The sequence below is a fragment of the Phalangium opilio genome, unplaced genomic scaffold (assembly GCF_054372755.1).
Source record: "Phalangium opilio isolate 3A_F unplaced genomic scaffold, DU_Popi_V2 ptg000091l_1, whole genome shotgun sequence".
Classification (NCBI taxonomy): domain Eukaryota; kingdom Metazoa; phylum Arthropoda; class Arachnida; order Opiliones; family Phalangiidae; genus Phalangium; species Phalangium opilio.
In genome coordinates, this window is record NW_028324196.1 from 381,886 (window position 1) to 402,430 (window position 20,545).

Sequence of the window (20,545 nt, forward strand, 5' to 3'; positions counted from 1 at the left end):
ATAAATACAATGTCTGGAAATTTATTTATAATGCGAAGCAAGGGCTTGTGGCGTAATTTATAACGCGTCTGCCTTCGAAGCAGAAGATTCCAGGTTCGAGTCCTGGCAAGCTTGGTTTTAACATTTAAAGATGATTATTAGAGTATAACGGAAGGGAAATTTATAATATTGCAATGCTTCAATATCATTTTGATCAACCTCTAACGGGATTGTGGCGCAATGGATAACGCGTCTGCTACGGAGCAAAAGATTCCAGGTTCGACTCCTGGCAAGCTCTTTTCTTATTTTCGTAAAAGATCTTTTATGCGTCATAAAGAATGCATAAATACAATGTTTGGAAATTTTATTTATAATACGAAGCAAGGGTTTGTGGCGTAATGGATAACGCGTCTGCCTTCGAAGCAGAAGATTCAAGGTTCGAGTCCTGGCAAGCTCGGTATTACCATTTAAAGATGATTATTAGAGTTTAACGGAAGGGAAATTTATAATATTTCAATGCTTCAATATCATTTTGATCAACCTCTAACGGGCTTGTGGCGCAATGGATAACGCGTCTGCCTACGAAGCAGAAGATTCCAGGTTGGAGTCCTGGCACTCTCGGTATTACCATTTAAAGATGATTATTAGAGTATAACGGAAGGGAAATTTATAATATTTCAAATCTTCAATTTCAGTTTGATCAACCTCTAACGTGCTTGTGGCGCAATGGATAACGCGTCTGCCTACGGAGCAGAAGATTCCAGGTTCGAGTCCTGGCAAGCTCTTTTTTTATTTTCGTAAAAGATCCTTTATGCGTCATAAAGAATGCATAAATACAATGTTTGGAAATTTTATTTGTAATACGAAGCAAGGGCCTGTGACGTAATGGATAACGCGTCTGCCTTCGAAGCAAAATATTCCAGGTTCGAGTCCTGGCAAGCTCGGTATTACCATTTGAAGATGATTATTAGAGTATAACGGAAGGGAAATTTGTAATATTTCAATAATTCAATATCATTTTGATCAACCTCTAACGGGCTTGTGGCGCAATGGATAACGCGTCTGCCTACGGAGCAGAAGATTCCAGGTTCGAGTCCTGGCAAGCTCTTTGTTTATTTTCGTAAAAGATCTTTTATGCGTCATAAAGAATGCATAAATACAATGTCTGGAAATTTATTTATAATGCGAAGCAAGGGCTTGTGGCGAAATGGATAACGCGTCTGCCTTCGAAGCAGAAGATTCCAGGTTCGAGTCCTGGCATGTTCGGTATTACCGTTTAAAGATGATCATTAGAGTATAACGGAAGGGAAATTTATAATATTTCAATGCTTCAATATCATTTTGATCAACCTCTAACGGGCTTGTGGCGCAATGGATAACGCGTCTGCCTTCGAAGCAGAAGATTCCAGGTTGGAGTCCTGGCAAGCTCGGTATTACCATTTAAAGATGATTATTAGAGTATAACGGAAGGGAAATTTATAATATTTCAATAATTCAATATCATTTTGATCAACCTCTAACGGGCTTGTGGCGCAATGGATAACGCGTCTGCCTACGGAGCAGAAGATTCCAGGTTCGAGTCCTGGCAAGCTCTTTTTTTATTTTCGTAAAAGATCCTTTATGCGTCATAAAGAATGCATAAATACAATGTTTGGAAATTTTATTTATAATACGTAGCAAGGGCCTGTGGCGTAATGGATAACTCGTCCGCGTTCGAAGCAGAAGATTCCTGGTTCGAGTCCTGGCAAGCTCAGTAAAAGATGATTATTAGAGTATAACGGAAGGGAAATTTATAATATTGCAATGCTTCAATATCATTTTGATCAACCTCTAACGGGCTTGTGGCGCAATGGATAACGCGTCTGCTACGGAGCAAAAGATTCCAGGTTCGACTCCTGGCAAGCTCTTTTCTTATTTTCGTAAAAGATCTTTTATGCGTCATAAAGAATGCATAAATACAATGTTTGGAAATTTTATTTATAATACGAAGCAAGGGCTTGTGGCGTAATGGATAACGCGTCTGCCTTCGAAGCAGAAGATTCCAGGTTCTAGTCCTGGCAAGCTCGGTATTACCATTTAAAGATGATTATTAGAGTTTAACGGAAGGGAAATTTATAATATTTCAATGCTTCAATATCATTTTGATCAACCTCTAACGGGCTTGTGGCGCAATGGATAACGCGTCTGCCTACGGAGCAGAAGATTCCAGGTTCGAGTCCTGGCAAGCTCTTTTTTATTTTCGTAAAAGATCCTTTATGCGTCATAAAGAATGCATAAATACAATGTTTGGAAATTTTATTTGTAATACGAAGCAAGGGCCTGTGGCGTAATGGATAACGCGTCTGCCTTCGAAGCAAAATATTCCAGGTTCGAGTCCTGGCAAGCTCGGTATTACCATTTAAAGATGATTATTAGAGTATAACGGAAGGGAAATTTGTAATATTTCAATACTTCAATATCATTTTGATCAACCTCTAACGGGCTCGTGGCGCAATGGATAACGCGTCTGCCTACGGAGCAAAAGATTCCAGGTTCGACTCCTGGCATGTTCTTTTCTTATTTTCGTAAAAGATCTTTTATGCGTCATAAAGAATGCATAAATACAATGTTTGGAAATTTTATTTATAATACGAAGTAAGGGCTTGTGGCGTAATGGATAACGCGTCTGCCTTCGAAGCAGAAGATTCCAGGTTCGAGTCCTGGCAAGCTCGGTATTACCATTTAAAGATGATTATTGGAGTAAAACGGAAGGGAAATTTATAATATTTCAATGCTTCAATAGCATTTTGATCAGCCTATAACGGGCTGGTGGCGCAATGGATAACGCGTCTGCCTACGGAGCAGAAGATTCCAGGTTCGAGTCCTGGCAAGCTCTTTTTTTATTTTCGTAAAAGATCCTTTATGCGTCATAAAGAATGCATAAATACAATGTTTGGAAATTTTATTTATAATACGTAGCAAGGGCCTGTGGCGTAATGGATAACTCGTCCGCGTTCGAAGCAGAAGATTCCTGGTTCGAGTCCTGGCAAGCTCAGTAAAAGATGATTATTAGAGTATAACGGAAGGGAAATTTATAATATTGCAATGCTTCAATATCATTTTGATCAACCTCTAACGGGCTTGTGGCGCAATGGATAACGCGTCTGCTACGGAGCAAAAGATTCCAGGTTCGACTCCTGGCAAGCTCTTTTCTTATTTTCGTAAAAGATCTTTTATGCGTCATAAAGAATGCATAAATACAATGTTTGGAAATTTTATTTATAATACGAAGCAAGGGCTTGTGGCGTAATGGATAACGCGTCTGCCTTCGAAGCAGAAGATTCCAGGTTCTAGTCCTGGCAAGCTCGGTATTACCATTTAAAGATGATTATTAGAGTTTAACGGAAGGGAAATTTATAATATTTCAATGCTTCAATATCATTTTGATCAACCTCTAACGGGCTTGTGGCGCAATGGATAACGCGTCTGCCTACGAAGCAGAAGATTCCAGGTTGGAGTCCTGGCAAGCTCGGTATTACCATTTAAAGATGATTATTAGAGTTTAACGGAAGGGAAATTTATAATATTTCAAATCTTCAATTTCAGTTTGCTCAACCTCTAACGGGCTTTTGGCGCAATGGATAACGCGTCTGCCTACGGAGCAGAAGATTCCAGGTTCGAGTCCTGGCAAGCTCTTTTTTATTTTCGTAAAAGATCCTTTATGCGTCATAAAGAATGCATAAATACAATGTTTGGAAATTTTATTTGTAATACGAAGCAAGGGCCTGTGGCGTAATGGATAACGCGTCTGCCTTCGAAGCAAAATATTCCAGGTTCGAGTCCTGGCAAGCTCGGTATTACCTTTTAAAGATGATTATTAGAGTATAACGGAAGGGAAATTTGTAATATTTCAATACTTCAATATCATTTTGATCAACCTCTAACGGGCTCGTGGCGCAATGGATAACGCGTCTGCCTACGGAGCAAAAGATTCCAGGTTCGACTCCTGGCATGTTCTTTTCTTATTTTCGTAAAAGATCTTTTATGCGTCATAAAGAATGCATAAATACAATGTTTGGAAATTTTATTTATAATACGAAGTAAGGGCTTGTGGCGTAATGGATAACGCGTCTGCCTTCGAAGCAGAAGATTCCAGGTTCGAGTCCTGGCAAGCTCGGTATTACCATTTAAAGATGATTATTGGAGTAAAACGGAAGGGAAATTTATAATATTTCAATGCTTCAATAGCATTTTGATCAGCCTATAACGGGCTGGTGGCGCAATGGATAACGCGTCTGCCTACGGAGCAGAAGATTCCAGGTTCGAGTCCTGGCAAGCTCGGTAAAAGACGATTATTAGAGTATATCGGAAGGGAAATTTATAATATTTCAATGCTTCAATATCATTTTGATCAACCTCTAACGGGCTTGTGGCGTAATTTATAACGCGTCTGCCTTCGAAGCAGCAGATTCCAGGTTCGAGTCCTGGCAAGCTCGGTTTTAACATTTTAAGATGATTATTAGAGTATAACGGAAGGGAAATTTATAATATTTCAATGGTTCAATATCATTTTGATCAACCTCTAACGGGCTTGTGGCGCAATGGATAACGCGTCTGCTACGGAGCAAAAGATTCCAGGTTCGACTCCTGGCAAGCTCTTTTCTTATTTTCGTAAAAGATCTTTTATGCGTCATAAAGAATGCATAAATACAATGTTTGGAAATTTTATTTATAATACGAAGCAAGGGCTTGTGGCGTAATGGATAACGCGTCTGCCTTCGAAGCAGAAGATTCCAGGTTCGAGTCCTGGCAAGCTCGGTATTACCATTTAAAGATGATTATTAGAGTGTAACGGAAGGGAAATTTATAATATTGAAATGCTTCAATATCATTTTGATCAACATCTAACGGGCTTGTGGCGCAATGGATAACGCGTCTGCCTACGGAGCAGAAAAGTCCAGGTTCGAGTCCTGGCAAGCTCTTTTCTTATTTTCGTAAAAGATCTTTTATGCGTCATAAAGAATGCATAAATACAATGTTTGGAAATTTTATTTATAATACGAAGCAAGGGCTTGTGGCGTAATGGATAACGCGTCTGCCTTCGAAGCAGAAGATTCCAGGTTCGAGTCCTGGCAAGCTCGGTATTACCATTTAAAGATGATTATTAGAGTTTAACGGAAGGGAAATTTATAATATTTCAATGCTTCAATATCATTTTGATCAACCTCTAACGGGCTTGTGGCGCAATGGATAACGCGTCTGCCTACGGAGCAGAAGATTCCAGGTTCGAGTCCTGGCAAGCTCTTTTTTATTTTCGTAAAAGATCCTTTATGCGTCATAAAGAATGCATAAATACAATGTTTGGAAATTTTATTTGTAATACGAAGCAAGGGCCTGTGGCGTAATGGATAACGCGTCTGCCTTCGAAGCAAAATATTCCAGGTTCGAGTCCTGGCAAGCTCGGTATTACCATTTAAAGATGATTATTAGAGTATAACGGAAGGGAAATTTGTAATATTTCAATACTTCAATATCATTTTGATCAACCTCTAACGGGCTCGTGGCGCAATGGATAACGCGTCTGCCTACGGAGCAAAAGATTCCAGGTTCGACTCCTGGCATGTTCTTTTCTTATTTTCGTAAAAGATCTTTTATGCGTCATAAAGAATGCATAAATACAATGTTTGGAAATTTTATTTATAATACGAAGTAAGGGCTTGTGGCGTAATGGATAACTTGTCTGCCTTCGAAGCAGAAGATTCCAGGTTCGAGTCCTGGCAAGCTCGGTATTACCATTTAAAGATGATTATTGGAGTAAAACGGAAGGGAAATTTATAATATTTCAATGCTTCAATAGCATTTTGATCAGCCTATAACGGGCTGGTGGCGCAATGGATAACGCGTCTGCCTACGGAGCAGAAGATTCCAGGTTCGAGTCCTGGCAAGCTCGGTAAAAGACGATTATTAGAGTATATCGGAAGGGAAATTTATAATATTTCAATGCTTCAATATCATTTTGATCAACCTCTAACGGGCTTGTGGCGTAATTTATAACGCGTCTGCCTTCGAAGCAGAAGATTCCAGGTTCGAGTCCTGGCAAGCTCGGTTTTAACATTTTAAGATGATTATTAGAGTATAACGGAAGGGAAATTTATAATATTTCAATGGTTCAATATCATTTTGATCAACCTCTAACGGGCTTGTGGCGCAATGGATAACGCGTCTGCTACGGAGCAAAAGATTCCAGGTTCGACTCCTGGCAAGCTCTTTTCTTATTTTCGTAAAAGATCTTTTATGCGTCATAAAGAATGCATAAATACAATGTTTGGAAATTTTATTTATAATACGAAGCAAGGGCTTGTGGCGTAATGGATAACGCGTCTGCCTTCGAAGCAGAAGATTCCTGGTTCGAGTCCTGGCAAGCTCGGTATTACCATTTAAAGATGATTATTAGAGTGTAACGGAAGGGAAATTTATAATATTGAAATGCTTCAATATCATTTTGATCAACATCTAACGGGCTTGTGGCGCAATGGATAACGCGTCTGCCTACGGAGCAGAAAAGTCCAGGTTCGAGTCCTGGCAAGCTCTTTTTTTATTTTCGTAAAAGATCCTTTATGCGTCATAAAGAATGCCTAAATACAATGTTTGGAAATTTTATTTATAATACGTAGCAAGGGCCTGTGGCGTAATGGATAACTCGTCCGCGTTCGAAGCAGAAGATTCCTGGTTCGAGTCCTGGCAAGCTCAGTAAAAGATGATTATTAGAGTATAACGGAAGGGAAATTTATAATATTGCAATGCTTCAATATCATTTTGATCAACCTCTAACGGGCTTGTGGCGCAATGGATAACGCGTCTGCTACGGAGCAAAAGATTCCAGGTTCGACTCCTGGCAAGCTCTTTTCTTATTTTCGTAAAAGATCTTTTATGCGTCATAAAGAATGCATAAATACAATGTTTGGAAATTTTATTTATAATACGAAGCAAGGGCTTGTGGCGTAATGGATAACGCGTCTGCCTTCGAAGCAGAAGATTCCAGGTTCGAGTCCTGGCAAGCTCGGTATTACCATTTAAAGATGATTATTAGAGTTTAACGGAAGGGAAATTTATAATATTTCAATGCTTCAATATCATTTTGATCAACCTCTAACGGGCTTGTGGCGCAATGGATAACGCGTCTGCCTACGAAGCATAAGATTCCAGGTTGGAGTCCTGGCAAGCTCTGTATTACCATTTAAAGATGATTATTAGAGTATAACGGAAGGGAAATTTATAATATTTCAAATCTTCAATTTCAGTTTGCTCAACCTCTAACGGGCTTGTGGCGCAATGGATAACGCGTTTGCCTACGGAGCAGAAGATTCCAGGTTCGAGTCCTGGCAAGCTCTTTTTTTATTTTCGTAAAAGATCCTTTATGCGTCATAAAGAATGCATAAATACAATGTTTGGAAATTTTATTTGTAATACGAAGCAAGGGCCTGTGGCGTTATGGATAACGCGTCTGCCTTCGAAGCAAAATATTCCAGGTTCGAGTCCTGGCAAGCTCGGTATTACCATTTAAAGATGATTATTAGAGTATAACGGAAGGGAAATTTGTAATATTTCAATACTTCAATATCATTTTGATCAACCTCTAACGGGCTCGTGGCGCAATGGATAACGCGTCTGCCTACGGAGCAAAAGATTCCAGGTTCGACTCCTGGCAAGTTCTTTTCTTATTTTCGTAAAAGATCTTTTATGCGTCATAAAGAATGCATAAATACAATGTTTGGAAATTTTATTTATAATACGAAGCAAGGGCTTGTGGCGTAATGGATAACGCGTCTGCCTTCGAAGCAGAAGATTCCAGGTTCGAGTCCTGGCAAGCTCGGTATTACCATTTAAAGATGATTATTGGAGTAAAACGGAAGGGAAATTTATAATATTTCAATGCTTCAATAGCATTTTGATCAGCCTATAACGGGCTTGTGGCGCAATGGATAACGCGTCTGCCTACGGAGCAGAAGATTCCAGGTTCGAGTCCTGGCAAGCTCGGTAAAAGACGATTATTAGAGTATATCGGAAGGGAAATTTATAATATTTCAATGCTTCAATATCATTTTGATCAACCTCTAACGGGCTGGTGGCGCAATGGATAACGCGTCTGCCTACGGAGCAGAAGATTCCAGGTTCTAGTCCTGGGGAGCTCTTTGTTTATTTTCGTAAAAGATATTTTATGCGTCATAAAGAATGCATAAATACAATGTCTGGAAATTTTATTTATAATGCGAAGCACGGGCTTGTGGCGTAATGGATAACGCGTCTGCCTTCGAAGCAGAAGATTCCAGGTTCAAGTCCTGGCAAGCTCGGTATTACCATTTAAAGATGATTATTAGAGTGTAACGGAAGGGAAATTTATAATATTGAAATGCTTCAATATCATTTTGGTCAACATCTAACGGGCTTGTGGCGCAATGGATAACGCGTCTGCCTACGGAGCAGAAAAGTCCAGGTTCGAGTCCTGGCAAGCTCTTTTTTTATTTTCGTAAAAGATCCTTTATGCGTCATAAAGAATGCCTAAATACAATGTTTGGAAATTTTATTTATAATACGTAGCAAGGGCCTGTGGCGTAATGGATAACTCGTCCGCGTTCGAAGCAGAAGATTCCTGGTTCGAGTCCTGGCAAGCTCAGTAAAAGATGATTATTAGAGTATAACGGAAGGGAAATTTATAATATTGCAATGCTTCAATATCATTTTGATCAACCTCTAACGGGCTTGTGGCGCAATGGATAACGCGTCTGCTACGGAGCAAAAGATTCCAGGTTCGACTCCTGGCAAGCTCTTTTCTTATTTTCGTAAAAGATCTTTTATGCGTCATAAAGAATGCATAAATACAATGTTTGGAAATTTTATTTATAATACGAAGCAAGGGCTTGTGGCGTAATGGATAACGCGTCTGCCTTCGAAGCAGAAGATTCCAGGTTCGAGTCCTGGCAAGCTCGGTATTACCATTTAAAGATGATTATTAGAGTTTAACGGAAGGGAAATTTATAATATTTCAATGCTTCAATATCATTTTGATCAACCTCTAACGGGCTTGTGGCGCAATGGATAACGCGTCTGCCTACGAAGCATAAGATTCCAGGTTGGAGTCCTGGCAAGCTCGGTATTACCATTTAAAGATGATTATTAGAGTATAACGGAAGGGAAATTTATAATATTTCAAATCTTCAATTTCAGTTTGCTCAACCTCTAAAGGGCTTGTGGCGCAATGGATAACGCGTCTGCCTACGGAGCAGAAGATTCCAGGTTCGAGTCCTGGCAAGCTCTTTTTTTATTTTCGTAAAAGATCCTTTATGCGTCATAAAGAATGCATAAATACAATGTTTGGAAATTTTATTTGTAATACGAAGCAAGGGCCTGTGGTGTAATGGATAACGCGTCTGCCTTCGAAGCAAAATATTCCAGGTTCGAGTCCTGGCAAGCTCGGTATTACCATTTAAAGATGATTATTAGAGTATAACGGAAGGGAAATTTGTAATATTTCAATACTTCAATATCATTTTGATCAACCTCTAACGGGCTCGTGGCGCAATGGATAACGCGTCTGCCTACGGAGCAGAAGATTCCAGGTTCGAGTCCTGGCAAGCTCGGTATTACCATTTAAAGATGATTATTGGAGTAAAACGGAAGGGAAATTTATAATATTTCAATGCTTCAATAGCATTTTGATCAGCCTATAACGGGCTTGTGGCGCAATGGATAACGCGTCTGCCTACGGAGCAGAAGATTCCAGGTTCGAGTCCTGGCAAGCTCGGTAAAAGACGATTATTAGAGTATATCGGAAGGGAAATTTATAATATTTCAATGCTTCAATATCATTTTGATCAACCTCTTACGGGCTGGTGGCGCAATGGATAACGCGTCTGCCTACGGAGCAGAAGATTCCAGGTTCTAGTCCTGGGGAGCTCTTTGTTTATTTTCGTAAAAGATATTTTATGCGTCATAAAGAATGCATAAATACAATGTCTGGAAATTTTATTTATAATGAGAAGCACGGGCTTGTGGCGTAATTTATAACGCGTCTGCCTTCGAAGCAGAAGATTCCAGGTTCGAGTCCTGGCAAGCTCGGTTTTAACATTTAAAGATGATTATTAGAGTATAACGGAAGGGAAATTTATAATATTTCAATGGTTCAATATCATTTTGATCAACCTCTAACGGGCTTGTGGCGCAATGGATAACGCGTCTGCTACGGAGCAAAAGATTCCAGGTTCGACTCCTGGCAAGCTCTTTTCTTATTTTCGTAAAAGATCTTTTATGCGTCATAAAGAATGCATAAATACAATGTTTGGAAATTTTATTTATAATACGAAGCAAGGGCTTGTGGCGTAATGGTTAACGCGTCTGCCTTCGAAGCAGAAGATTCCAGGTTCGAGTCCTGGCAAGCTCGGTATTACCATTTAAAGATGATTATTAGAGTGTAACGGAAGGGAAATTTATAATATTGCAATGCTTCAATATCATTTTGATCAACATCTAACGGGCTTGTGGCGCAATGGATAACGCGTCTGCCTACGGAGCAGAAAAGTCCAGGTTCGAGTCCTGGCAAGCTCGGTATTACCATTTAAAGATGATTATTGGAGTAAAACGGAAGGGAAATTTATAATATTTCAATGCTTCAATAGCATTTTGATCAACCTATAACGGGCTTGTGGCGCGATGGATGACGCGTCTGCCTATGGAGCAGAAGATTCCAGGTTCGAGTCCTGGCAAGCTCGGTATTACCATTTAAAGATGATTATTGGAGTAAAACGGAAGGGAAATTTATAATATTTCAATGCTTCAATAGCATTTTGATCAGCCTATAACGGGCTTGTGGCGCAATGGATAACGCGTCTGCCTACGGAGCAGAAGATTCCAGGTTCGAGTCCTGGCAAGCTCGGTAAAAGACGATTATTAGAGTATATCGGAAGGGAAATTTATAATATTTCAATGCTTCAATATCATTTTGATCAACCTCTTACGGGCTGGTGGCGCAATGGATAACGCGTCTGCCTACGGAGCAGAAGATTCCAGGTTCTAGTCCTGGGGAGCTCTTTGTTTATTTTCGTAAAAGATATTTTATGCGTCATAAAGAATGCATAAATACAATGTCTGGAAATTTTATTTATAATGCGAAGCACGGGCTTGTGGCGTAATTTATAACGCGTCTGTCTTCGAAGCAGAAGATTCCAGGTTCGAGTCCTGGCAAGCTCGGTTTTAACATTTAAAGATGATTATTAGAGTATAACGGAAGGGAAATTTATAATATTTCAATGGTTCAATATCATTTTGATCAACCTCTAACGGGCTTGTGGCGCAATGGATAACGCGTCTGCTACGGAGCAAAAGATTCCAGGTTCGACTCCTGGCAAGCTCTTTTCTTATTTTCGTAAAAGATCTTTTATGCGTCATAAAGAATGCATAAATACAATGTTTGGAAATTTTATTTATAATACGAAGCAAGGGCTTGTGGCGTAATGGTTAACGCGTCTGCCTTCGAAGCAGAAGATTCCAGGTTCGAGTCCTGGCAAGCTCGGTATTACCATTTAAAGATGATTATTAGAGTGTAACGGAAGGGAAATTTATAATATTGCAATGCTTCAATATCATTTTGATCAACATCTAACGGGCTTGTGGCGCGATGGATGACGCGTCTGCCTATGGAGCAGAAGATTCCAGGTTCGAGTCCTGGCAAGCTCGGTATTAACATATAAAGATGATTATTAGAGTTTAACGGAAGGGAAATTTATAATATTTCAAAGCTTCAATATCATTTTGATCAACCTCTTACGGGCTTGTGGCGCAATGGATAACGCGTCTGCCTACGGAGCAGAAAATTCCAGGTTCGAGTCCTGGCAAGCTCGGTATTACCATTTAAAGATGATTATTGGAGTAAAACGGAAGGGAAATTTATAATATTTCAATGCTTCAATAGCATTTTGATCAACCTATAACGGGCTTGTGGCGCAATGGATAACGCGTCTGCCTACGGAGCAGAAAATTCCAGGTTCGAGTCCTGGCAAGCACGTTGTTTATTTTCGTTAAAGATCTTTTATGCGTCATAAAGAATGCATAAATACAATGTATGGACATTTTATTTGTAATACGAAGCAAGGGCCTGTGGCGTAATGGATAACGCGTCTGCCTTCGAAGCAGAAGATTCCAGGTTCGAGTCCTGGCAAGCTCGGTATTAACATATAAAGATGATTATTAGAGTTTAACGGAAGGGAAATTTATAATATTTCAAAGCTTCAATATCATTTTGATCAACCTCTTACGGGCTTGTGGCGCAATGGATAACGCGTCTGCCTACGGAGCAGAAAATTCCAGGTTCGAGTCCTGGCAAGCTCGGTATTAACATTTAAAGATGATTATTAGAGTATAACGGAAGGGAAATTTATCATTTTGATCAACCTCTAACGGGCATGTGGCGCAATGGATAACGCGTCTGCCTACGGAGCAGAAAATTCCAGGTTCGAGTCCTGGCAAGCACGTTGTTTATTTTCGTTAAAGATCTTTTATGCGTCATAAAGAATGCATAAATACAATGTATGGACATTTTATTTGTAATACGAAGCAAGGGCCTGTGGCGTAATGGATAACGCTTCTGCCTACGGAGCAGAAAATTCCAGGTTCGAGTCCTGGCAAGCTCGGTATTAACATTTAAAGATGATTATTGGAGTAAAACGGAAGGGAAATTTTTAATATTTCAATGCTTCAATAGCATTTTGATCAACCTATAACGGGCTTGTGGCGCAATGGATAACGCGTCTGCCTTCGAAGCAGAAGATTCCAGGTTTGAGTCCTGGCAAGCTCGGTAAAAGATGATTATTAGAGTATATCGGAAGGGAAATTTATAATATTTCAATGCTTCAATATCATTTTGATCAACCTCTAACGGGCTGGTGGCGCAATGGATAACGCGTCTGCCTACGGAGCAGAAGATTCCAGGTTCGAGTCCTGGCAAGCTCTTTTTTTATTTTCGTAAAAGATCCTTTATGCGTCATAAAGAATGCATAAATACAATGTCTGGAAATTTTATTTATAATGCGAAGCACGGGCTTGTGGCGTAATGGATAACGTGTCTGCCTTCGAAACAGAAAATTCCAGGTTCCAGTCCTGGCAAGCTCGGTATTACCATTTAAAGATTATCATTAGAGTATAACGGAGGGGAAATTTATAATATTTCAATGGTTCAATATCATTTTGATCAAGCTCTATTGGCTTGTGGCGCAACGGATAACGCGTCTGTCTACGGAGCAGAAGATTCCAGGTTCGAATCCTGGCAAGCTCTTTGTTTATTTTCGTAAATGATCTTTTATGCGTCATAAAGAATGCATAAATACAATGTCGGGAAATTTATTTATAATGCGAAGCAAGCGCTTGTGGCGTAATGGATAACGCGTCTGCCTTCGAAGCAGAAGATTCCAGGTTCGAGTCCTGGCAAGCTCGGTATTAACATTTAAAGATGATTATTAGAGTATAACGGAAGGGAAATTTATAGTATTGCAATGCTTCAATATCATTTTGATCAACCTCTAACGGGTTGTGGCGCAATGGGTAACGCGTCTGCCTACGGAGCATAAGATTCCAGGTTCGAGTCCTGGCAAGCTCGGTATTACCATTTAAAGATGATTATTGGAGTAAAACGGAAGGGAAATTTATAATATCGCAATGCTTCAATATCATTTTGATCAAGCTCTAACGGGCTTGTGACGCAATGGATAACGCGTCTGCCTACGGAGCAGAAAATTCCATGTTCGAGTCCTGGCAAGCTCGGTGTTACCATTTAAAGATGATTATTGGAGTAAAACGGAAGGGAAATTTATAATATCGCAATGCTTCAATATCATTTTGATCAACCTCTAACGGGCTGGTGGCGCAATGGATAACGCGTCTGCCTACGGAGCAGAAGATTCCAGGTTCTAGTCCTGGGGAGCTCTTTGTTTATTTTCGTAAAAGATATTTTATGCGTCATAAAGAATGCATAAATACAATGTCTGAAAATTTTATTTATAATGCGAAGCACGGCTTGTGGCGTAATGGATAACGCGTCTGCCTTCGAAGCAGAAAATTCCAGGTTCGAGTCCTGGCAAGCTCGGTATTACCATTTAAAGATTATCATTAGAGTATAACGGAAGGGAAATTTATAGTATTTCAATGCTTCAATAGCATTTTGATCAACCTCTAACGGGCTTGTGGCAAAATGGATAACGCGTCTGCCTACGGAGCAGAAGATTTCAGGTTCGAGTCCTGGCAAGCTCGTTGTTTATTTTCGTTAAAGATCTTTTATGCATCATAAAGAATGCATAAATACAATGTCTGGAAATTTTATTTATAATACGTAGCAAGGGCCTGTGGCGTAATGGATAACGCGTCTGCCTTCGAAGCAGAAGATTCCAGGTTCGAGTCCTGGCAAGCTCGGTAAAAGATGATTATTAGAGTATATCGGAAGGGAAATTTATAATATTTCAATGCTTCAATATCATTTTTGTCAACCTCTAACGGGCTTGTGGCGCAAAGGATAACGCGTCTGCTACGGAGCAAAAGATTCCAGGTTCGAGTCCTGGCAAGCTCGGTTTTAACATTTAAAGATGATTATTAGAGTATAACGGAAGGGAAATTTATAATATTGCAATGCTTCAATATCATTTTGATCAGCCTATAACGGGCTTGTGGCGCAATGGATAACGCGTCTGCCTACGGAGCAGAAGATTCCAGGTTCGAGTCCTGGCAAGCTCGGGAAAAGACGATTATTAGAGTATATCGGAAGGGAAATTTATAATATTTCTATGCTTCAATATCATTTTGATCAACCTCTAACGGGCTGGTGGCGCAATGGATAACGCGTCTGCCTACGGAGCAGAAGATTCCAGGTTCTAGTCCTGGGGAGCTCTTTGTTTATTTTCATAAAAGATATTTTATGCGTCATTAAGAATGCATAAATACAATGTCTGGAAATTTTATTTATAATGCGAAGCACGGGCTTGTGGCGTAATTTATAACGCGTCTGCCTTCGAAGCAGAAGATTCCAGGTTCGAGTCCTGGCAAGCTCGGTTTTAACATTTAAAGATGATTATTAGAGTATAACGGAAGGGAAATTTATAATATTTCAATGGTTCAATATCATTTTGATCAACCTCTAACGGGCTTGTGGCGCAATGGATAACGCGTCTGCTACGGAGCAAAAGATTCCAGGTTCGACTCCTGGCAAGCTCTTTTCTTATTTTCGTAAAAGATCTTTTATGCGTCATAAAGAATGCATAAATACAATGTTTGGAAATTTTATTTATAATACGAAGCAAGGGCTTGTGGCGTAATGGATAACGCGTCTGCCTTCGAAGCAGAAGATTCCAGGTTCGAGTCCTGGCAAGCTCGGTATTACCATTTAAAGATGATTATTAGAGTATAACGGAAGGGAAATTTATAATATTGCAATGCTTCAATATCATTTTGATCAACATCTAATGGGCTTGTGGCGCAATGGATAACGCGTCTGCCTACGGAGCAGAAAAGTCCAGGTTCGAGTCCTGGCAAGCTCGGTATTACCATTTAAAGATGATTATTGGAGTAAAACGGAAGGGAAATTTATAATATTTCAATGCTTCAATAGCATTTTGATCAACCTACAACGGGCTTGTGGTGCGATGGATAACGCGTCTGCCTATGGAGCAGAAGATTCCAGGTTCGAGTCCTGGCAAGCTCGGTATTAACATATAAAGATGATTATTAGAGTTTAACGGAAGGGAAATTTATAATATTTCAATGCTTCAATATCACTTTGATCAACCTCTTACGGGCTTGTGGCGCAATGGATAACGCGTCTGCCTACGGAGCAGAAAATTCCAGGTTCGAGTCCTGGCAAGCTCGGTATTACCATTTAAAGATGATTATTGGAGTAAAACGGAAGGGAAATTTATAATATTTCAATGCTTCAATAGCATTTTGATCAACCTATAACGGGCTTGTGGCGCAATGGATAACGCGTCTGCCTACGGAGCAGAAAATTCCAGGTTCGAGTCCTGGCAAGCACGTTGTTTATTTTCGTTAAAGATCTTTTATGCGTCATAAAGAATGCATAAATACAATGTATGGACATTTTATTTGTAATACGAAGCAAGGGCTTGTGGCGCAATGGATAACGCGTCTGCCTACGGAGCAGAAAATTCCAGGTTCGAGTCCTGGCAAGCTCGGTATTACCATTTAAAGATGATTATTGGAGTAAAACGGAAGGGAAATTTATAATATTTCAATGCTTCAATAGCATTTTGATCAGCCTATAACGGGCTTGTGGCGCAATGGATAACGCGTCTGCCTTCGAAGCAGAAGATTCCAGGTTCGAGTCCTGGCAAGCTCGGTAAAAGATGATTATTAGAGTATATCGGAAGGGAAATTTATAATATTTCAATGCTTCAATATCATTTTGATCAACCTCTAACGGGCTGGTGGCGCAATGGATAACGCGTCTGCCTACGGAGCAGAAGATTCCAGGTTCTAGTCCTGGGGAGCTCTTTGTTTATTTTCGTAAAAGATATTTTATGCGTCATAAAGAATGCATAAATACAATGTCTGGAAATTATATTTATAATGCGAAGCACGGGCTTGTGGCGTAATGGATAACGCGTCTGCCTTCGAAGCAGAAAATTCCAGGTTCGAGTCCTGGCAAGCTCGGTATTACCATTTAAAGATTATCATTAGAGTATAACGGAAGGGAAATTTATAATATTTCAATGGTTCAATATCATTTTGATCAACCTCTAACGGGCTTGTGGCGCAATGGATAACGCGTCTGCCTACGGAGCAGAAAATTCCAGGTTCGAGTCCGGGCAAGCTCTTTGTTTATTTTCGTAAAAGATCTTTTATGCGTCATAAAGAATGCATAAATACAATGTCTGGAAATTTATTTATAATGCGAAGCAAGGGCTTGTGGCGTAATTTATAACGCGTCTGCCTTCGAAGCAGAAGACTCCAGGTTCGAGTCCTGGCAAGCTCGGTTTTAACATTTAAAGATGATTATTAGAGTATAACGGAAGGGAAATTTATAATATTTCAATGCTTCAATATCATTTTGATCAACCTCTAACGGGCTTGTGGCGCAATGGATAACGCGTCTGCTACGGAGCAAAAGATTCCAGGTTCGACTCCTGGCAAGCTCTTTTCTTATTTTCGTAAAAGATCTTTTATGCGTCATAAAGAATGCATAAATACAATGTTTGGAAATTTTATTTATAATACGAAGCAAGGGCTTGTGGCGTAATGGATAACGCGTCTGCCTTCGAAGCAGAAGATTCCAGGTTCGAGTCCTGGCAGGCTCGGTATTAACATATAAAGATGATTATTAGAGTTTAACGGAAGGGAAATTTATAATATTTCAATGCTTCAATAGCATTTTGATCAACCTCTAACGGGCTTGTGGCAAAATGGATAACGCGTCTGCCTACGGAGCAGAAGATTTCAGGTTCGAGTCCTGGCAAGCTCGTTGTTTATTTTCGTTAAAGATCTTTTATGCATCATAAAGAATGCATAAATACAATGTCTGGAAATTTTATTTATAATACGTAGCAAGGGCCTGTGGCGTAATGGATAACGCGTCTGCCTTCGAAGCAGAAGATTCCAGGTTCGAGTCCTGGCAAGCTCGGTAAAAGATGATTATTAGAGTATATCGGAAGGGAAATTTATAATATTTCAATGCTTCAATATCATTTTTGTCAACCTCTAACGGGCTTGTGGCGCAAAGGATAACGCGTCTGCTACGGAGCAAAAGATTCCAGGTTCGAGTCCTGGCAAGCTCGGTTTTAACATTTAAAGATGATTATTAGAGTATAACGGAAGGGAAATTTATAATATTGCAATGCTTCAATATCATTTTTGTCAACCTCTAACGGGCTTGTGGCGCAATGGATAACGCGTCTGCTACGGAGCAAAAGATTCCAGGTTCGACTCCTGGCAAGTTCTTTTCTTATTTTCGTAAAAGATCTTTTATGCGTCATAAAGAATGCATAAATACAATGTTTGGAAATTTTATTTATAATACGAAGCAAGGGCTTGTGGCGTAATGGATAACGCGTCTGCCTTCGAAGCAGAAGATTCCAGGTTCGAGTCCTGGCAAGCTCGGTATTACCATTTAAAGATGATTATTAGAGTATAACGGAAGGGAAATTTATAATATTGCAATGCTTCAATATCATTTTGATCAACATCTAATGGGCTTGTGGCGCAATGGATAACGCGTCTGCCTACGGAGCAGAAAAGTCCAGGTTCGAGTCCTGGCAAGCTCGGTATTACCATTTAAAGATGATTATTGGAGTAAAACGGAAGGGAAATTTATAATATTTCAATGCTTCAATAGCATTTTGATCAGCCTATAACGGGCTTGTGGCGCAATGGATAACGCGTCTGCCTTCGAAGCAGAAGATTCCAGGTTCGAGTCCTGGCAAGCTCGGTAAAAGATGATTATTAGAGTATATCGGAAGGGAAATTTATAATATTTCAATGCTTCAATATCATTTTGATCAACCTCTAACGGGCTGGTGGCGCAATGGATAACGCGTCTGCCTACGGAGCAGAAGATTCCAGGTTCTAGTCCTGGGGAGCTCTTTGTTTATTTTCGTAAAAGATATTTTATGCGTCATAAAGAATGCATAAATACAATGTCTGAAATTATATTTATAATTTGAAGCACGGGCTTGTGGCGTAATGGATAACGCGTCTGCCTTCGAAGCAAAAAATTCCAGGTTCGAGTCCTGGCAAGCTCGGTATTACCATTTAAAGATTATCATTAGAGTATAACGGAAGGGAAATTTATAATATTTCAATGGTTCAATATCATTTTGATCAACCTCTAACGGGCTTGTGGCGCAATGGATAACGCGTCTGCCTACGGAGCAGAAAATTCCAGGTTCGAGTCCGGGCAAGCTCTTTGTTTATTTTCGTAAAAGATCTTTTATGCGTCATAAAGAATGCATAAATACAATGTGTGGAAATTTATTTATAATGCGAAGCAAGGGCTTGTGGCGTAATTTATAACGCGTCTGCCTTCGAAGCAGAAGATTCCAGGTTCGAGTCCTGGCAAGCTCGGTTTTAACATTTAAAGATGATTATTAGAGTATAACGGAAGGGAAATTTATAATATTTCAATGCTTCAATATCATTTTGATCAACCTCTAACGGGCTTGTGGCGCAATGGATAACGCGTCTGCTACGGAGCAGAAAATTCCAGGTTCGAGTCCTGGCAAGCTCGGTATTACCATTTAAAGATGATTATTGGAGTAAAACGGAAGGGAAATTTATAATATTTCAATGCTTCAATAGCATTTTGATCAACCTATAACGGGCTTGTGGCGCAATGGATAACGCGTCTGCCTACGAAGCAGAAGATTCCAGGTTGGAGTCCTGGCAAGCTCGGTATTACCATTTAAAGATTTTTATTAGAGTATAACGGAAGGGAAATTTATAATATTGCAATGCTTCAATATCATTTTGATCAACATCTAACGGGCTTGTGGCGCAATGGATAACGCGTCTGCCTACGGAGCAGAAAATTCCAGGTTCGAGTCCTGGCAAGCTCGGTATTACCATTTAAAGATGATTATTAGAGTATAACGGAAGGGAAATTTATAATATTGCAATGCTTCAATATCATTTTGATCAACATCTAACGGGCTTGTGGCGTAATGGATAACGCGTCTGCCTTCGAAGCAGAAGATTCCAGGTTCGAGTCCTGGCAAGCTCGGTATTACCATTTAAAGATGATTATTAGAGTATAACGGAAGGGAAATTTATAATATTGCAATGCTTCAATATCATTTTGATCAACATCTAACGGGCTTGTGGCGCAATGGATAACGCGTCTGCCTACGGAGCAGAAAAGTCCAGGTTCGAGTCCTGGCAAGCTCGGTATTACCATTTAAAGATGATTATTGGAGTAAAACGGAAGGGAAATTTATAATATTTCAATGCTTCAATAGCATTTTGATCAACCTACAACGGGCTTGTGGCGCGATGGATAACGCGTCTGGCTATGGAGCAGAAGATTCCAGGTTCGAGTCCTGGCAGGCTCGGTATTAACATATAAAGATGATTATTAGAGTTTAACGGAAGGGAAATTTATAATATTTCAATGCTTCAATATCACTTTGATCAACCTCTTACGGGCTTGTGGCGCAATGGATAACGCGTCTGCCTACGGAGCAGAAAATTCCAGGTTCGAGTCCTGGCAAGCTCGGTATTACCATTTAAAGATGATTATTAGAGTATAACGGAAGGGAAATTTATAATATTGCAATGCTTCAATATCATTTTGATCAACATCTAACGGGCTTGTGGCGCAATGGATAACGCGTCTGCCTACGGAGCAGAAAATTCCAGGTTCGAGTCCTGGCAAGCTCGGTATTACCATTTAAAGATGATTATTAGAGTATAACGGAAGGGAAATTTATAATATTGCAATGCTTCAATATCATTTTGATCAACATCTAACGGGCTTGTGGCGCAATGGATAACGCGTCTGCCTACGGAGCAGAAAATTCCAGGTTCGAGTCCTGGCAAGCTCGGTATT

The 20,545-nt window shown here is 39.9% G+C and overlaps 74 non-coding genes across 74 annotated transcripts; all 74 read left to right on the forward strand.

The window, feature by feature from the left end:
• The first annotated feature begins 41 nt into the window (after positions 1-41).
• On the forward strand, positions 42-114 carry TRNAR-UCG (transfer RNA arginine (anticodon UCG)). The gene has a single exon. It is a non-coding gene; the product is annotated as a tRNA-Arg (tRNA).
• A 249-nt stretch (positions 115-363) lies between these two features.
• On the forward strand, positions 364-436 carry TRNAR-UCG (transfer RNA arginine (anticodon UCG)). Its single transcript has one exon. It is a non-coding gene; the product is annotated as a tRNA-Arg (tRNA).
• Positions 437-691: 255 nt separating this feature from the next.
• On the forward strand, positions 692-764 carry TRNAR-ACG (transfer RNA arginine (anticodon ACG)). Its single transcript has one exon. It is a non-coding gene; the product is annotated as a tRNA-Arg (tRNA).
• A 250-nt stretch (positions 765-1,014) lies between these two features.
• Positions 1,015-1,087, forward strand: TRNAR-ACG (transfer RNA arginine (anticodon ACG)). The gene has a single exon. It is a non-coding gene; the product is annotated as a tRNA-Arg (tRNA).
• Positions 1,088-1,172: 85 nt separating this feature from the next.
• TRNAR-UCG (transfer RNA arginine (anticodon UCG)) lies at positions 1,173-1,245 on the forward strand. The gene has a single exon. It is a non-coding gene; the product is annotated as a tRNA-Arg (tRNA).
• Positions 1,246-1,336: 91 nt separating this feature from the next.
• Positions 1,337-1,409, forward strand: TRNAR-UCG (transfer RNA arginine (anticodon UCG)). Its single transcript has one exon. It is a non-coding gene; the product is annotated as a tRNA-Arg (tRNA).
• Positions 1,410-1,500: 91 nt separating this feature from the next.
• Positions 1,501-1,573, forward strand: TRNAR-ACG (transfer RNA arginine (anticodon ACG)). The gene has a single exon. It is a non-coding gene; the product is annotated as a tRNA-Arg (tRNA).
• A 399-nt stretch (positions 1,574-1,972) lies between these two features.
• TRNAR-UCG (transfer RNA arginine (anticodon UCG)) lies at positions 1,973-2,045 on the forward strand. The gene has a single exon. It is a non-coding gene; the product is annotated as a tRNA-Arg (tRNA).
• Positions 2,046-2,136: 91 nt separating this feature from the next.
• TRNAR-ACG (transfer RNA arginine (anticodon ACG)) lies at positions 2,137-2,209 on the forward strand. The gene has a single exon. It is a non-coding gene; the product is annotated as a tRNA-Arg (tRNA).
• Positions 2,210-2,617: 408 nt separating this feature from the next.
• TRNAR-UCG (transfer RNA arginine (anticodon UCG)) lies at positions 2,618-2,690 on the forward strand. The gene has a single exon. It is a non-coding gene; the product is annotated as a tRNA-Arg (tRNA).
• Positions 2,691-2,781: 91 nt separating this feature from the next.
• On the forward strand, positions 2,782-2,854 carry TRNAR-ACG (transfer RNA arginine (anticodon ACG)). Its single transcript has one exon. It is a non-coding gene; the product is annotated as a tRNA-Arg (tRNA).
• A 399-nt stretch (positions 2,855-3,253) lies between these two features.
• On the forward strand, positions 3,254-3,326 carry TRNAR-UCG (transfer RNA arginine (anticodon UCG)). The gene has a single exon. It is a non-coding gene; the product is annotated as a tRNA-Arg (tRNA).
• A 91-nt stretch (positions 3,327-3,417) lies between these two features.
• Positions 3,418-3,490, forward strand: TRNAR-ACG (transfer RNA arginine (anticodon ACG)). The gene has a single exon. It is a non-coding gene; the product is annotated as a tRNA-Arg (tRNA).
• Positions 3,491-3,581: 91 nt separating this feature from the next.
• TRNAR-ACG (transfer RNA arginine (anticodon ACG)) lies at positions 3,582-3,654 on the forward strand. The gene has a single exon. It is a non-coding gene; the product is annotated as a tRNA-Arg (tRNA).
• Positions 3,655-4,062: 408 nt separating this feature from the next.
• On the forward strand, positions 4,063-4,135 carry TRNAR-UCG (transfer RNA arginine (anticodon UCG)). Its single transcript has one exon. It is a non-coding gene; the product is annotated as a tRNA-Arg (tRNA).
• A 91-nt stretch (positions 4,136-4,226) lies between these two features.
• Positions 4,227-4,299, forward strand: TRNAR-ACG (transfer RNA arginine (anticodon ACG)). The gene has a single exon. It is a non-coding gene; the product is annotated as a tRNA-Arg (tRNA).
• Positions 4,300-4,703: 404 nt separating this feature from the next.
• On the forward strand, positions 4,704-4,776 carry TRNAR-UCG (transfer RNA arginine (anticodon UCG)). Its single transcript has one exon. It is a non-coding gene; the product is annotated as a tRNA-Arg (tRNA).
• A 91-nt stretch (positions 4,777-4,867) lies between these two features.
• Positions 4,868-4,940, forward strand: TRNAR-ACG (transfer RNA arginine (anticodon ACG)). The gene has a single exon. It is a non-coding gene; the product is annotated as a tRNA-Arg (tRNA).
• An 86-nt stretch (positions 4,941-5,026) lies between these two features.
• TRNAR-UCG (transfer RNA arginine (anticodon UCG)) lies at positions 5,027-5,099 on the forward strand. The gene has a single exon. It is a non-coding gene; the product is annotated as a tRNA-Arg (tRNA).
• Positions 5,100-5,190: 91 nt separating this feature from the next.
• On the forward strand, positions 5,191-5,263 carry TRNAR-ACG (transfer RNA arginine (anticodon ACG)). Its single transcript has one exon. It is a non-coding gene; the product is annotated as a tRNA-Arg (tRNA).
• Positions 5,264-5,671: 408 nt separating this feature from the next.
• Positions 5,672-5,744, forward strand: TRNAR-UCG (transfer RNA arginine (anticodon UCG)). Its single transcript has one exon. It is a non-coding gene; the product is annotated as a tRNA-Arg (tRNA).
• Positions 5,745-5,835: 91 nt separating this feature from the next.
• On the forward strand, positions 5,836-5,908 carry TRNAR-ACG (transfer RNA arginine (anticodon ACG)). The gene has a single exon. It is a non-coding gene; the product is annotated as a tRNA-Arg (tRNA).
• Positions 5,909-5,990: 82 nt separating this feature from the next.
• On the forward strand, positions 5,991-6,063 carry TRNAR-UCG (transfer RNA arginine (anticodon UCG)). The gene has a single exon. It is a non-coding gene; the product is annotated as a tRNA-Arg (tRNA).
• A 249-nt stretch (positions 6,064-6,312) lies between these two features.
• TRNAR-UCG (transfer RNA arginine (anticodon UCG)) lies at positions 6,313-6,385 on the forward strand. Its single transcript has one exon. It is a non-coding gene; the product is annotated as a tRNA-Arg (tRNA).
• A 91-nt stretch (positions 6,386-6,476) lies between these two features.
• Positions 6,477-6,549, forward strand: TRNAR-ACG (transfer RNA arginine (anticodon ACG)). The gene has a single exon. It is a non-coding gene; the product is annotated as a tRNA-Arg (tRNA).
• A 399-nt stretch (positions 6,550-6,948) lies between these two features.
• Positions 6,949-7,021, forward strand: TRNAR-UCG (transfer RNA arginine (anticodon UCG)). Its single transcript has one exon. It is a non-coding gene; the product is annotated as a tRNA-Arg (tRNA).
• Positions 7,022-7,276: 255 nt separating this feature from the next.
• TRNAR-ACG (transfer RNA arginine (anticodon ACG)) lies at positions 7,277-7,349 on the forward strand. Its single transcript has one exon. It is a non-coding gene; the product is annotated as a tRNA-Arg (tRNA).
• A 409-nt stretch (positions 7,350-7,758) lies between these two features.
• On the forward strand, positions 7,759-7,831 carry TRNAR-UCG (transfer RNA arginine (anticodon UCG)). Its single transcript has one exon. It is a non-coding gene; the product is annotated as a tRNA-Arg (tRNA).
• A 91-nt stretch (positions 7,832-7,922) lies between these two features.
• Positions 7,923-7,995, forward strand: TRNAR-ACG (transfer RNA arginine (anticodon ACG)). The gene has a single exon. It is a non-coding gene; the product is annotated as a tRNA-Arg (tRNA).
• Positions 7,996-8,236: 241 nt separating this feature from the next.
• On the forward strand, positions 8,237-8,309 carry TRNAR-UCG (transfer RNA arginine (anticodon UCG)). The gene has a single exon. It is a non-coding gene; the product is annotated as a tRNA-Arg (tRNA).
• Positions 8,310-8,400: 91 nt separating this feature from the next.
• TRNAR-ACG (transfer RNA arginine (anticodon ACG)) lies at positions 8,401-8,473 on the forward strand. The gene has a single exon. It is a non-coding gene; the product is annotated as a tRNA-Arg (tRNA).
• A 399-nt stretch (positions 8,474-8,872) lies between these two features.
• On the forward strand, positions 8,873-8,945 carry TRNAR-UCG (transfer RNA arginine (anticodon UCG)). Its single transcript has one exon. It is a non-coding gene; the product is annotated as a tRNA-Arg (tRNA).
• Positions 8,946-9,200: 255 nt separating this feature from the next.
• TRNAR-ACG (transfer RNA arginine (anticodon ACG)) lies at positions 9,201-9,273 on the forward strand. Its single transcript has one exon. It is a non-coding gene; the product is annotated as a tRNA-Arg (tRNA).
• Positions 9,274-9,523: 250 nt separating this feature from the next.
• On the forward strand, positions 9,524-9,596 carry TRNAR-ACG (transfer RNA arginine (anticodon ACG)). Its single transcript has one exon. It is a non-coding gene; the product is annotated as a tRNA-Arg (tRNA).
• Positions 9,597-9,687: 91 nt separating this feature from the next.
• Positions 9,688-9,760, forward strand: TRNAR-ACG (transfer RNA arginine (anticodon ACG)). The gene has a single exon. It is a non-coding gene; the product is annotated as a tRNA-Arg (tRNA).
• A 241-nt stretch (positions 9,761-10,001) lies between these two features.
• TRNAR-UCG (transfer RNA arginine (anticodon UCG)) lies at positions 10,002-10,074 on the forward strand. Its single transcript has one exon. It is a non-coding gene; the product is annotated as a tRNA-Arg (tRNA).
• Positions 10,075-10,323: 249 nt separating this feature from the next.
• On the forward strand, positions 10,324-10,396 carry TRNAR-UCG (transfer RNA arginine (anticodon UCG)). The gene has a single exon. It is a non-coding gene; the product is annotated as a tRNA-Arg (tRNA).
• Positions 10,397-10,487: 91 nt separating this feature from the next.
• On the forward strand, positions 10,488-10,560 carry TRNAR-ACG (transfer RNA arginine (anticodon ACG)). Its single transcript has one exon. It is a non-coding gene; the product is annotated as a tRNA-Arg (tRNA).
• A 255-nt stretch (positions 10,561-10,815) lies between these two features.
• On the forward strand, positions 10,816-10,888 carry TRNAR-ACG (transfer RNA arginine (anticodon ACG)). The gene has a single exon. It is a non-coding gene; the product is annotated as a tRNA-Arg (tRNA).
• Positions 10,889-11,129: 241 nt separating this feature from the next.
• Positions 11,130-11,202, forward strand: TRNAR-UCG (transfer RNA arginine (anticodon UCG)). Its single transcript has one exon. It is a non-coding gene; the product is annotated as a tRNA-Arg (tRNA).
• Positions 11,203-11,451: 249 nt separating this feature from the next.
• Positions 11,452-11,524, forward strand: TRNAR-UCG (transfer RNA arginine (anticodon UCG)). The gene has a single exon. It is a non-coding gene; the product is annotated as a tRNA-Arg (tRNA).
• Positions 11,525-11,779: 255 nt separating this feature from the next.
• Positions 11,780-11,852, forward strand: TRNAR-ACG (transfer RNA arginine (anticodon ACG)). The gene has a single exon. It is a non-coding gene; the product is annotated as a tRNA-Arg (tRNA).
• Positions 11,853-11,943: 91 nt separating this feature from the next.
• TRNAR-ACG (transfer RNA arginine (anticodon ACG)) lies at positions 11,944-12,016 on the forward strand. The gene has a single exon. It is a non-coding gene; the product is annotated as a tRNA-Arg (tRNA).
• Positions 12,017-12,102: 86 nt separating this feature from the next.
• TRNAR-UCG (transfer RNA arginine (anticodon UCG)) lies at positions 12,103-12,175 on the forward strand. The gene has a single exon. It is a non-coding gene; the product is annotated as a tRNA-Arg (tRNA).
• A 91-nt stretch (positions 12,176-12,266) lies between these two features.
• TRNAR-ACG (transfer RNA arginine (anticodon ACG)) lies at positions 12,267-12,339 on the forward strand. The gene has a single exon. It is a non-coding gene; the product is annotated as a tRNA-Arg (tRNA).
• Positions 12,340-12,732: 393 nt separating this feature from the next.
• TRNAR-UCG (transfer RNA arginine (anticodon UCG)) lies at positions 12,733-12,805 on the forward strand. The gene has a single exon. It is a non-coding gene; the product is annotated as a tRNA-Arg (tRNA).
• Positions 12,806-12,887: 82 nt separating this feature from the next.
• TRNAR-ACG (transfer RNA arginine (anticodon ACG)) lies at positions 12,888-12,960 on the forward strand. Its single transcript has one exon. It is a non-coding gene; the product is annotated as a tRNA-Arg (tRNA).
• A 407-nt stretch (positions 12,961-13,367) lies between these two features.
• Positions 13,368-13,440, forward strand: TRNAR-UCG (transfer RNA arginine (anticodon UCG)). Its single transcript has one exon. It is a non-coding gene; the product is annotated as a tRNA-Arg (tRNA).
• An 899-nt stretch (positions 13,441-14,339) lies between these two features.
• Positions 14,340-14,412, forward strand: TRNAR-UCG (transfer RNA arginine (anticodon UCG)). The gene has a single exon. It is a non-coding gene; the product is annotated as a tRNA-Arg (tRNA).
• A 245-nt stretch (positions 14,413-14,657) lies between these two features.
• TRNAR-ACG (transfer RNA arginine (anticodon ACG)) lies at positions 14,658-14,730 on the forward strand. Its single transcript has one exon. It is a non-coding gene; the product is annotated as a tRNA-Arg (tRNA).
• Positions 14,731-14,971: 241 nt separating this feature from the next.
• Positions 14,972-15,044, forward strand: TRNAR-UCG (transfer RNA arginine (anticodon UCG)). Its single transcript has one exon. It is a non-coding gene; the product is annotated as a tRNA-Arg (tRNA).
• Positions 15,045-15,293: 249 nt separating this feature from the next.
• On the forward strand, positions 15,294-15,366 carry TRNAR-UCG (transfer RNA arginine (anticodon UCG)). Its single transcript has one exon. It is a non-coding gene; the product is annotated as a tRNA-Arg (tRNA).
• Positions 15,367-15,457: 91 nt separating this feature from the next.
• TRNAR-ACG (transfer RNA arginine (anticodon ACG)) lies at positions 15,458-15,530 on the forward strand. The gene has a single exon. It is a non-coding gene; the product is annotated as a tRNA-Arg (tRNA).
• A 91-nt stretch (positions 15,531-15,621) lies between these two features.
• TRNAH-AUG (transfer RNA histidin (anticodon AUG)) lies at positions 15,622-15,694 on the forward strand. The gene has a single exon. It is a non-coding gene; the product is annotated as a tRNA-His (tRNA).
• Positions 15,695-15,785: 91 nt separating this feature from the next.
• On the forward strand, positions 15,786-15,858 carry TRNAR-ACG (transfer RNA arginine (anticodon ACG)). The gene has a single exon. It is a non-coding gene; the product is annotated as a tRNA-Arg (tRNA).
• A 91-nt stretch (positions 15,859-15,949) lies between these two features.
• TRNAR-ACG (transfer RNA arginine (anticodon ACG)) lies at positions 15,950-16,022 on the forward strand. Its single transcript has one exon. It is a non-coding gene; the product is annotated as a tRNA-Arg (tRNA).
• Positions 16,023-16,108: 86 nt separating this feature from the next.
• TRNAR-ACG (transfer RNA arginine (anticodon ACG)) lies at positions 16,109-16,181 on the forward strand. The gene has a single exon. It is a non-coding gene; the product is annotated as a tRNA-Arg (tRNA).
• A 91-nt stretch (positions 16,182-16,272) lies between these two features.
• On the forward strand, positions 16,273-16,345 carry TRNAR-UCG (transfer RNA arginine (anticodon UCG)). Its single transcript has one exon. It is a non-coding gene; the product is annotated as a tRNA-Arg (tRNA).
• Positions 16,346-16,586: 241 nt separating this feature from the next.
• TRNAR-UCG (transfer RNA arginine (anticodon UCG)) lies at positions 16,587-16,659 on the forward strand. The gene has a single exon. It is a non-coding gene; the product is annotated as a tRNA-Arg (tRNA).
• A 249-nt stretch (positions 16,660-16,908) lies between these two features.
• Positions 16,909-16,981, forward strand: TRNAR-UCG (transfer RNA arginine (anticodon UCG)). Its single transcript has one exon. It is a non-coding gene; the product is annotated as a tRNA-Arg (tRNA).
• Positions 16,982-17,230: 249 nt separating this feature from the next.
• TRNAR-UCG (transfer RNA arginine (anticodon UCG)) lies at positions 17,231-17,303 on the forward strand. The gene has a single exon. It is a non-coding gene; the product is annotated as a tRNA-Arg (tRNA).
• Positions 17,304-17,553: 250 nt separating this feature from the next.
• Positions 17,554-17,626, forward strand: TRNAR-UCG (transfer RNA arginine (anticodon UCG)). The gene has a single exon. It is a non-coding gene; the product is annotated as a tRNA-Arg (tRNA).
• A 403-nt stretch (positions 17,627-18,029) lies between these two features.
• TRNAR-UCG (transfer RNA arginine (anticodon UCG)) lies at positions 18,030-18,102 on the forward strand. Its single transcript has one exon. It is a non-coding gene; the product is annotated as a tRNA-Arg (tRNA).
• A 91-nt stretch (positions 18,103-18,193) lies between these two features.
• Positions 18,194-18,266, forward strand: TRNAR-ACG (transfer RNA arginine (anticodon ACG)). The gene has a single exon. It is a non-coding gene; the product is annotated as a tRNA-Arg (tRNA).
• A 91-nt stretch (positions 18,267-18,357) lies between these two features.
• Positions 18,358-18,430, forward strand: TRNAR-UCG (transfer RNA arginine (anticodon UCG)). Its single transcript has one exon. It is a non-coding gene; the product is annotated as a tRNA-Arg (tRNA).
• A 240-nt stretch (positions 18,431-18,670) lies between these two features.
• On the forward strand, positions 18,671-18,743 carry TRNAR-UCG (transfer RNA arginine (anticodon UCG)). The gene has a single exon. It is a non-coding gene; the product is annotated as a tRNA-Arg (tRNA).
• A 249-nt stretch (positions 18,744-18,992) lies between these two features.
• TRNAR-UCG (transfer RNA arginine (anticodon UCG)) lies at positions 18,993-19,065 on the forward strand. The gene has a single exon. It is a non-coding gene; the product is annotated as a tRNA-Arg (tRNA).
• A 254-nt stretch (positions 19,066-19,319) lies between these two features.
• On the forward strand, positions 19,320-19,392 carry TRNAR-ACG (transfer RNA arginine (anticodon ACG)). Its single transcript has one exon. It is a non-coding gene; the product is annotated as a tRNA-Arg (tRNA).
• A 91-nt stretch (positions 19,393-19,483) lies between these two features.
• Positions 19,484-19,556, forward strand: TRNAR-ACG (transfer RNA arginine (anticodon ACG)). The gene has a single exon. It is a non-coding gene; the product is annotated as a tRNA-Arg (tRNA).
• Positions 19,557-19,647: 91 nt separating this feature from the next.
• On the forward strand, positions 19,648-19,720 carry TRNAR-UCG (transfer RNA arginine (anticodon UCG)). The gene has a single exon. It is a non-coding gene; the product is annotated as a tRNA-Arg (tRNA).
• Positions 19,721-19,811: 91 nt separating this feature from the next.
• Positions 19,812-19,884, forward strand: TRNAR-ACG (transfer RNA arginine (anticodon ACG)). Its single transcript has one exon. It is a non-coding gene; the product is annotated as a tRNA-Arg (tRNA).
• Positions 19,885-20,139: 255 nt separating this feature from the next.
• Positions 20,140-20,212, forward strand: TRNAR-ACG (transfer RNA arginine (anticodon ACG)). The gene has a single exon. It is a non-coding gene; the product is annotated as a tRNA-Arg (tRNA).
• A 91-nt stretch (positions 20,213-20,303) lies between these two features.
• Positions 20,304-20,376, forward strand: TRNAR-ACG (transfer RNA arginine (anticodon ACG)). The gene has a single exon. It is a non-coding gene; the product is annotated as a tRNA-Arg (tRNA).
• A 91-nt stretch (positions 20,377-20,467) lies between these two features.
• TRNAR-ACG (transfer RNA arginine (anticodon ACG)) lies at positions 20,468-20,540 on the forward strand. The gene has a single exon. It is a non-coding gene; the product is annotated as a tRNA-Arg (tRNA).
• The last annotated feature ends 5 nt before the right edge of the window (positions 20,541-20,545 follow it).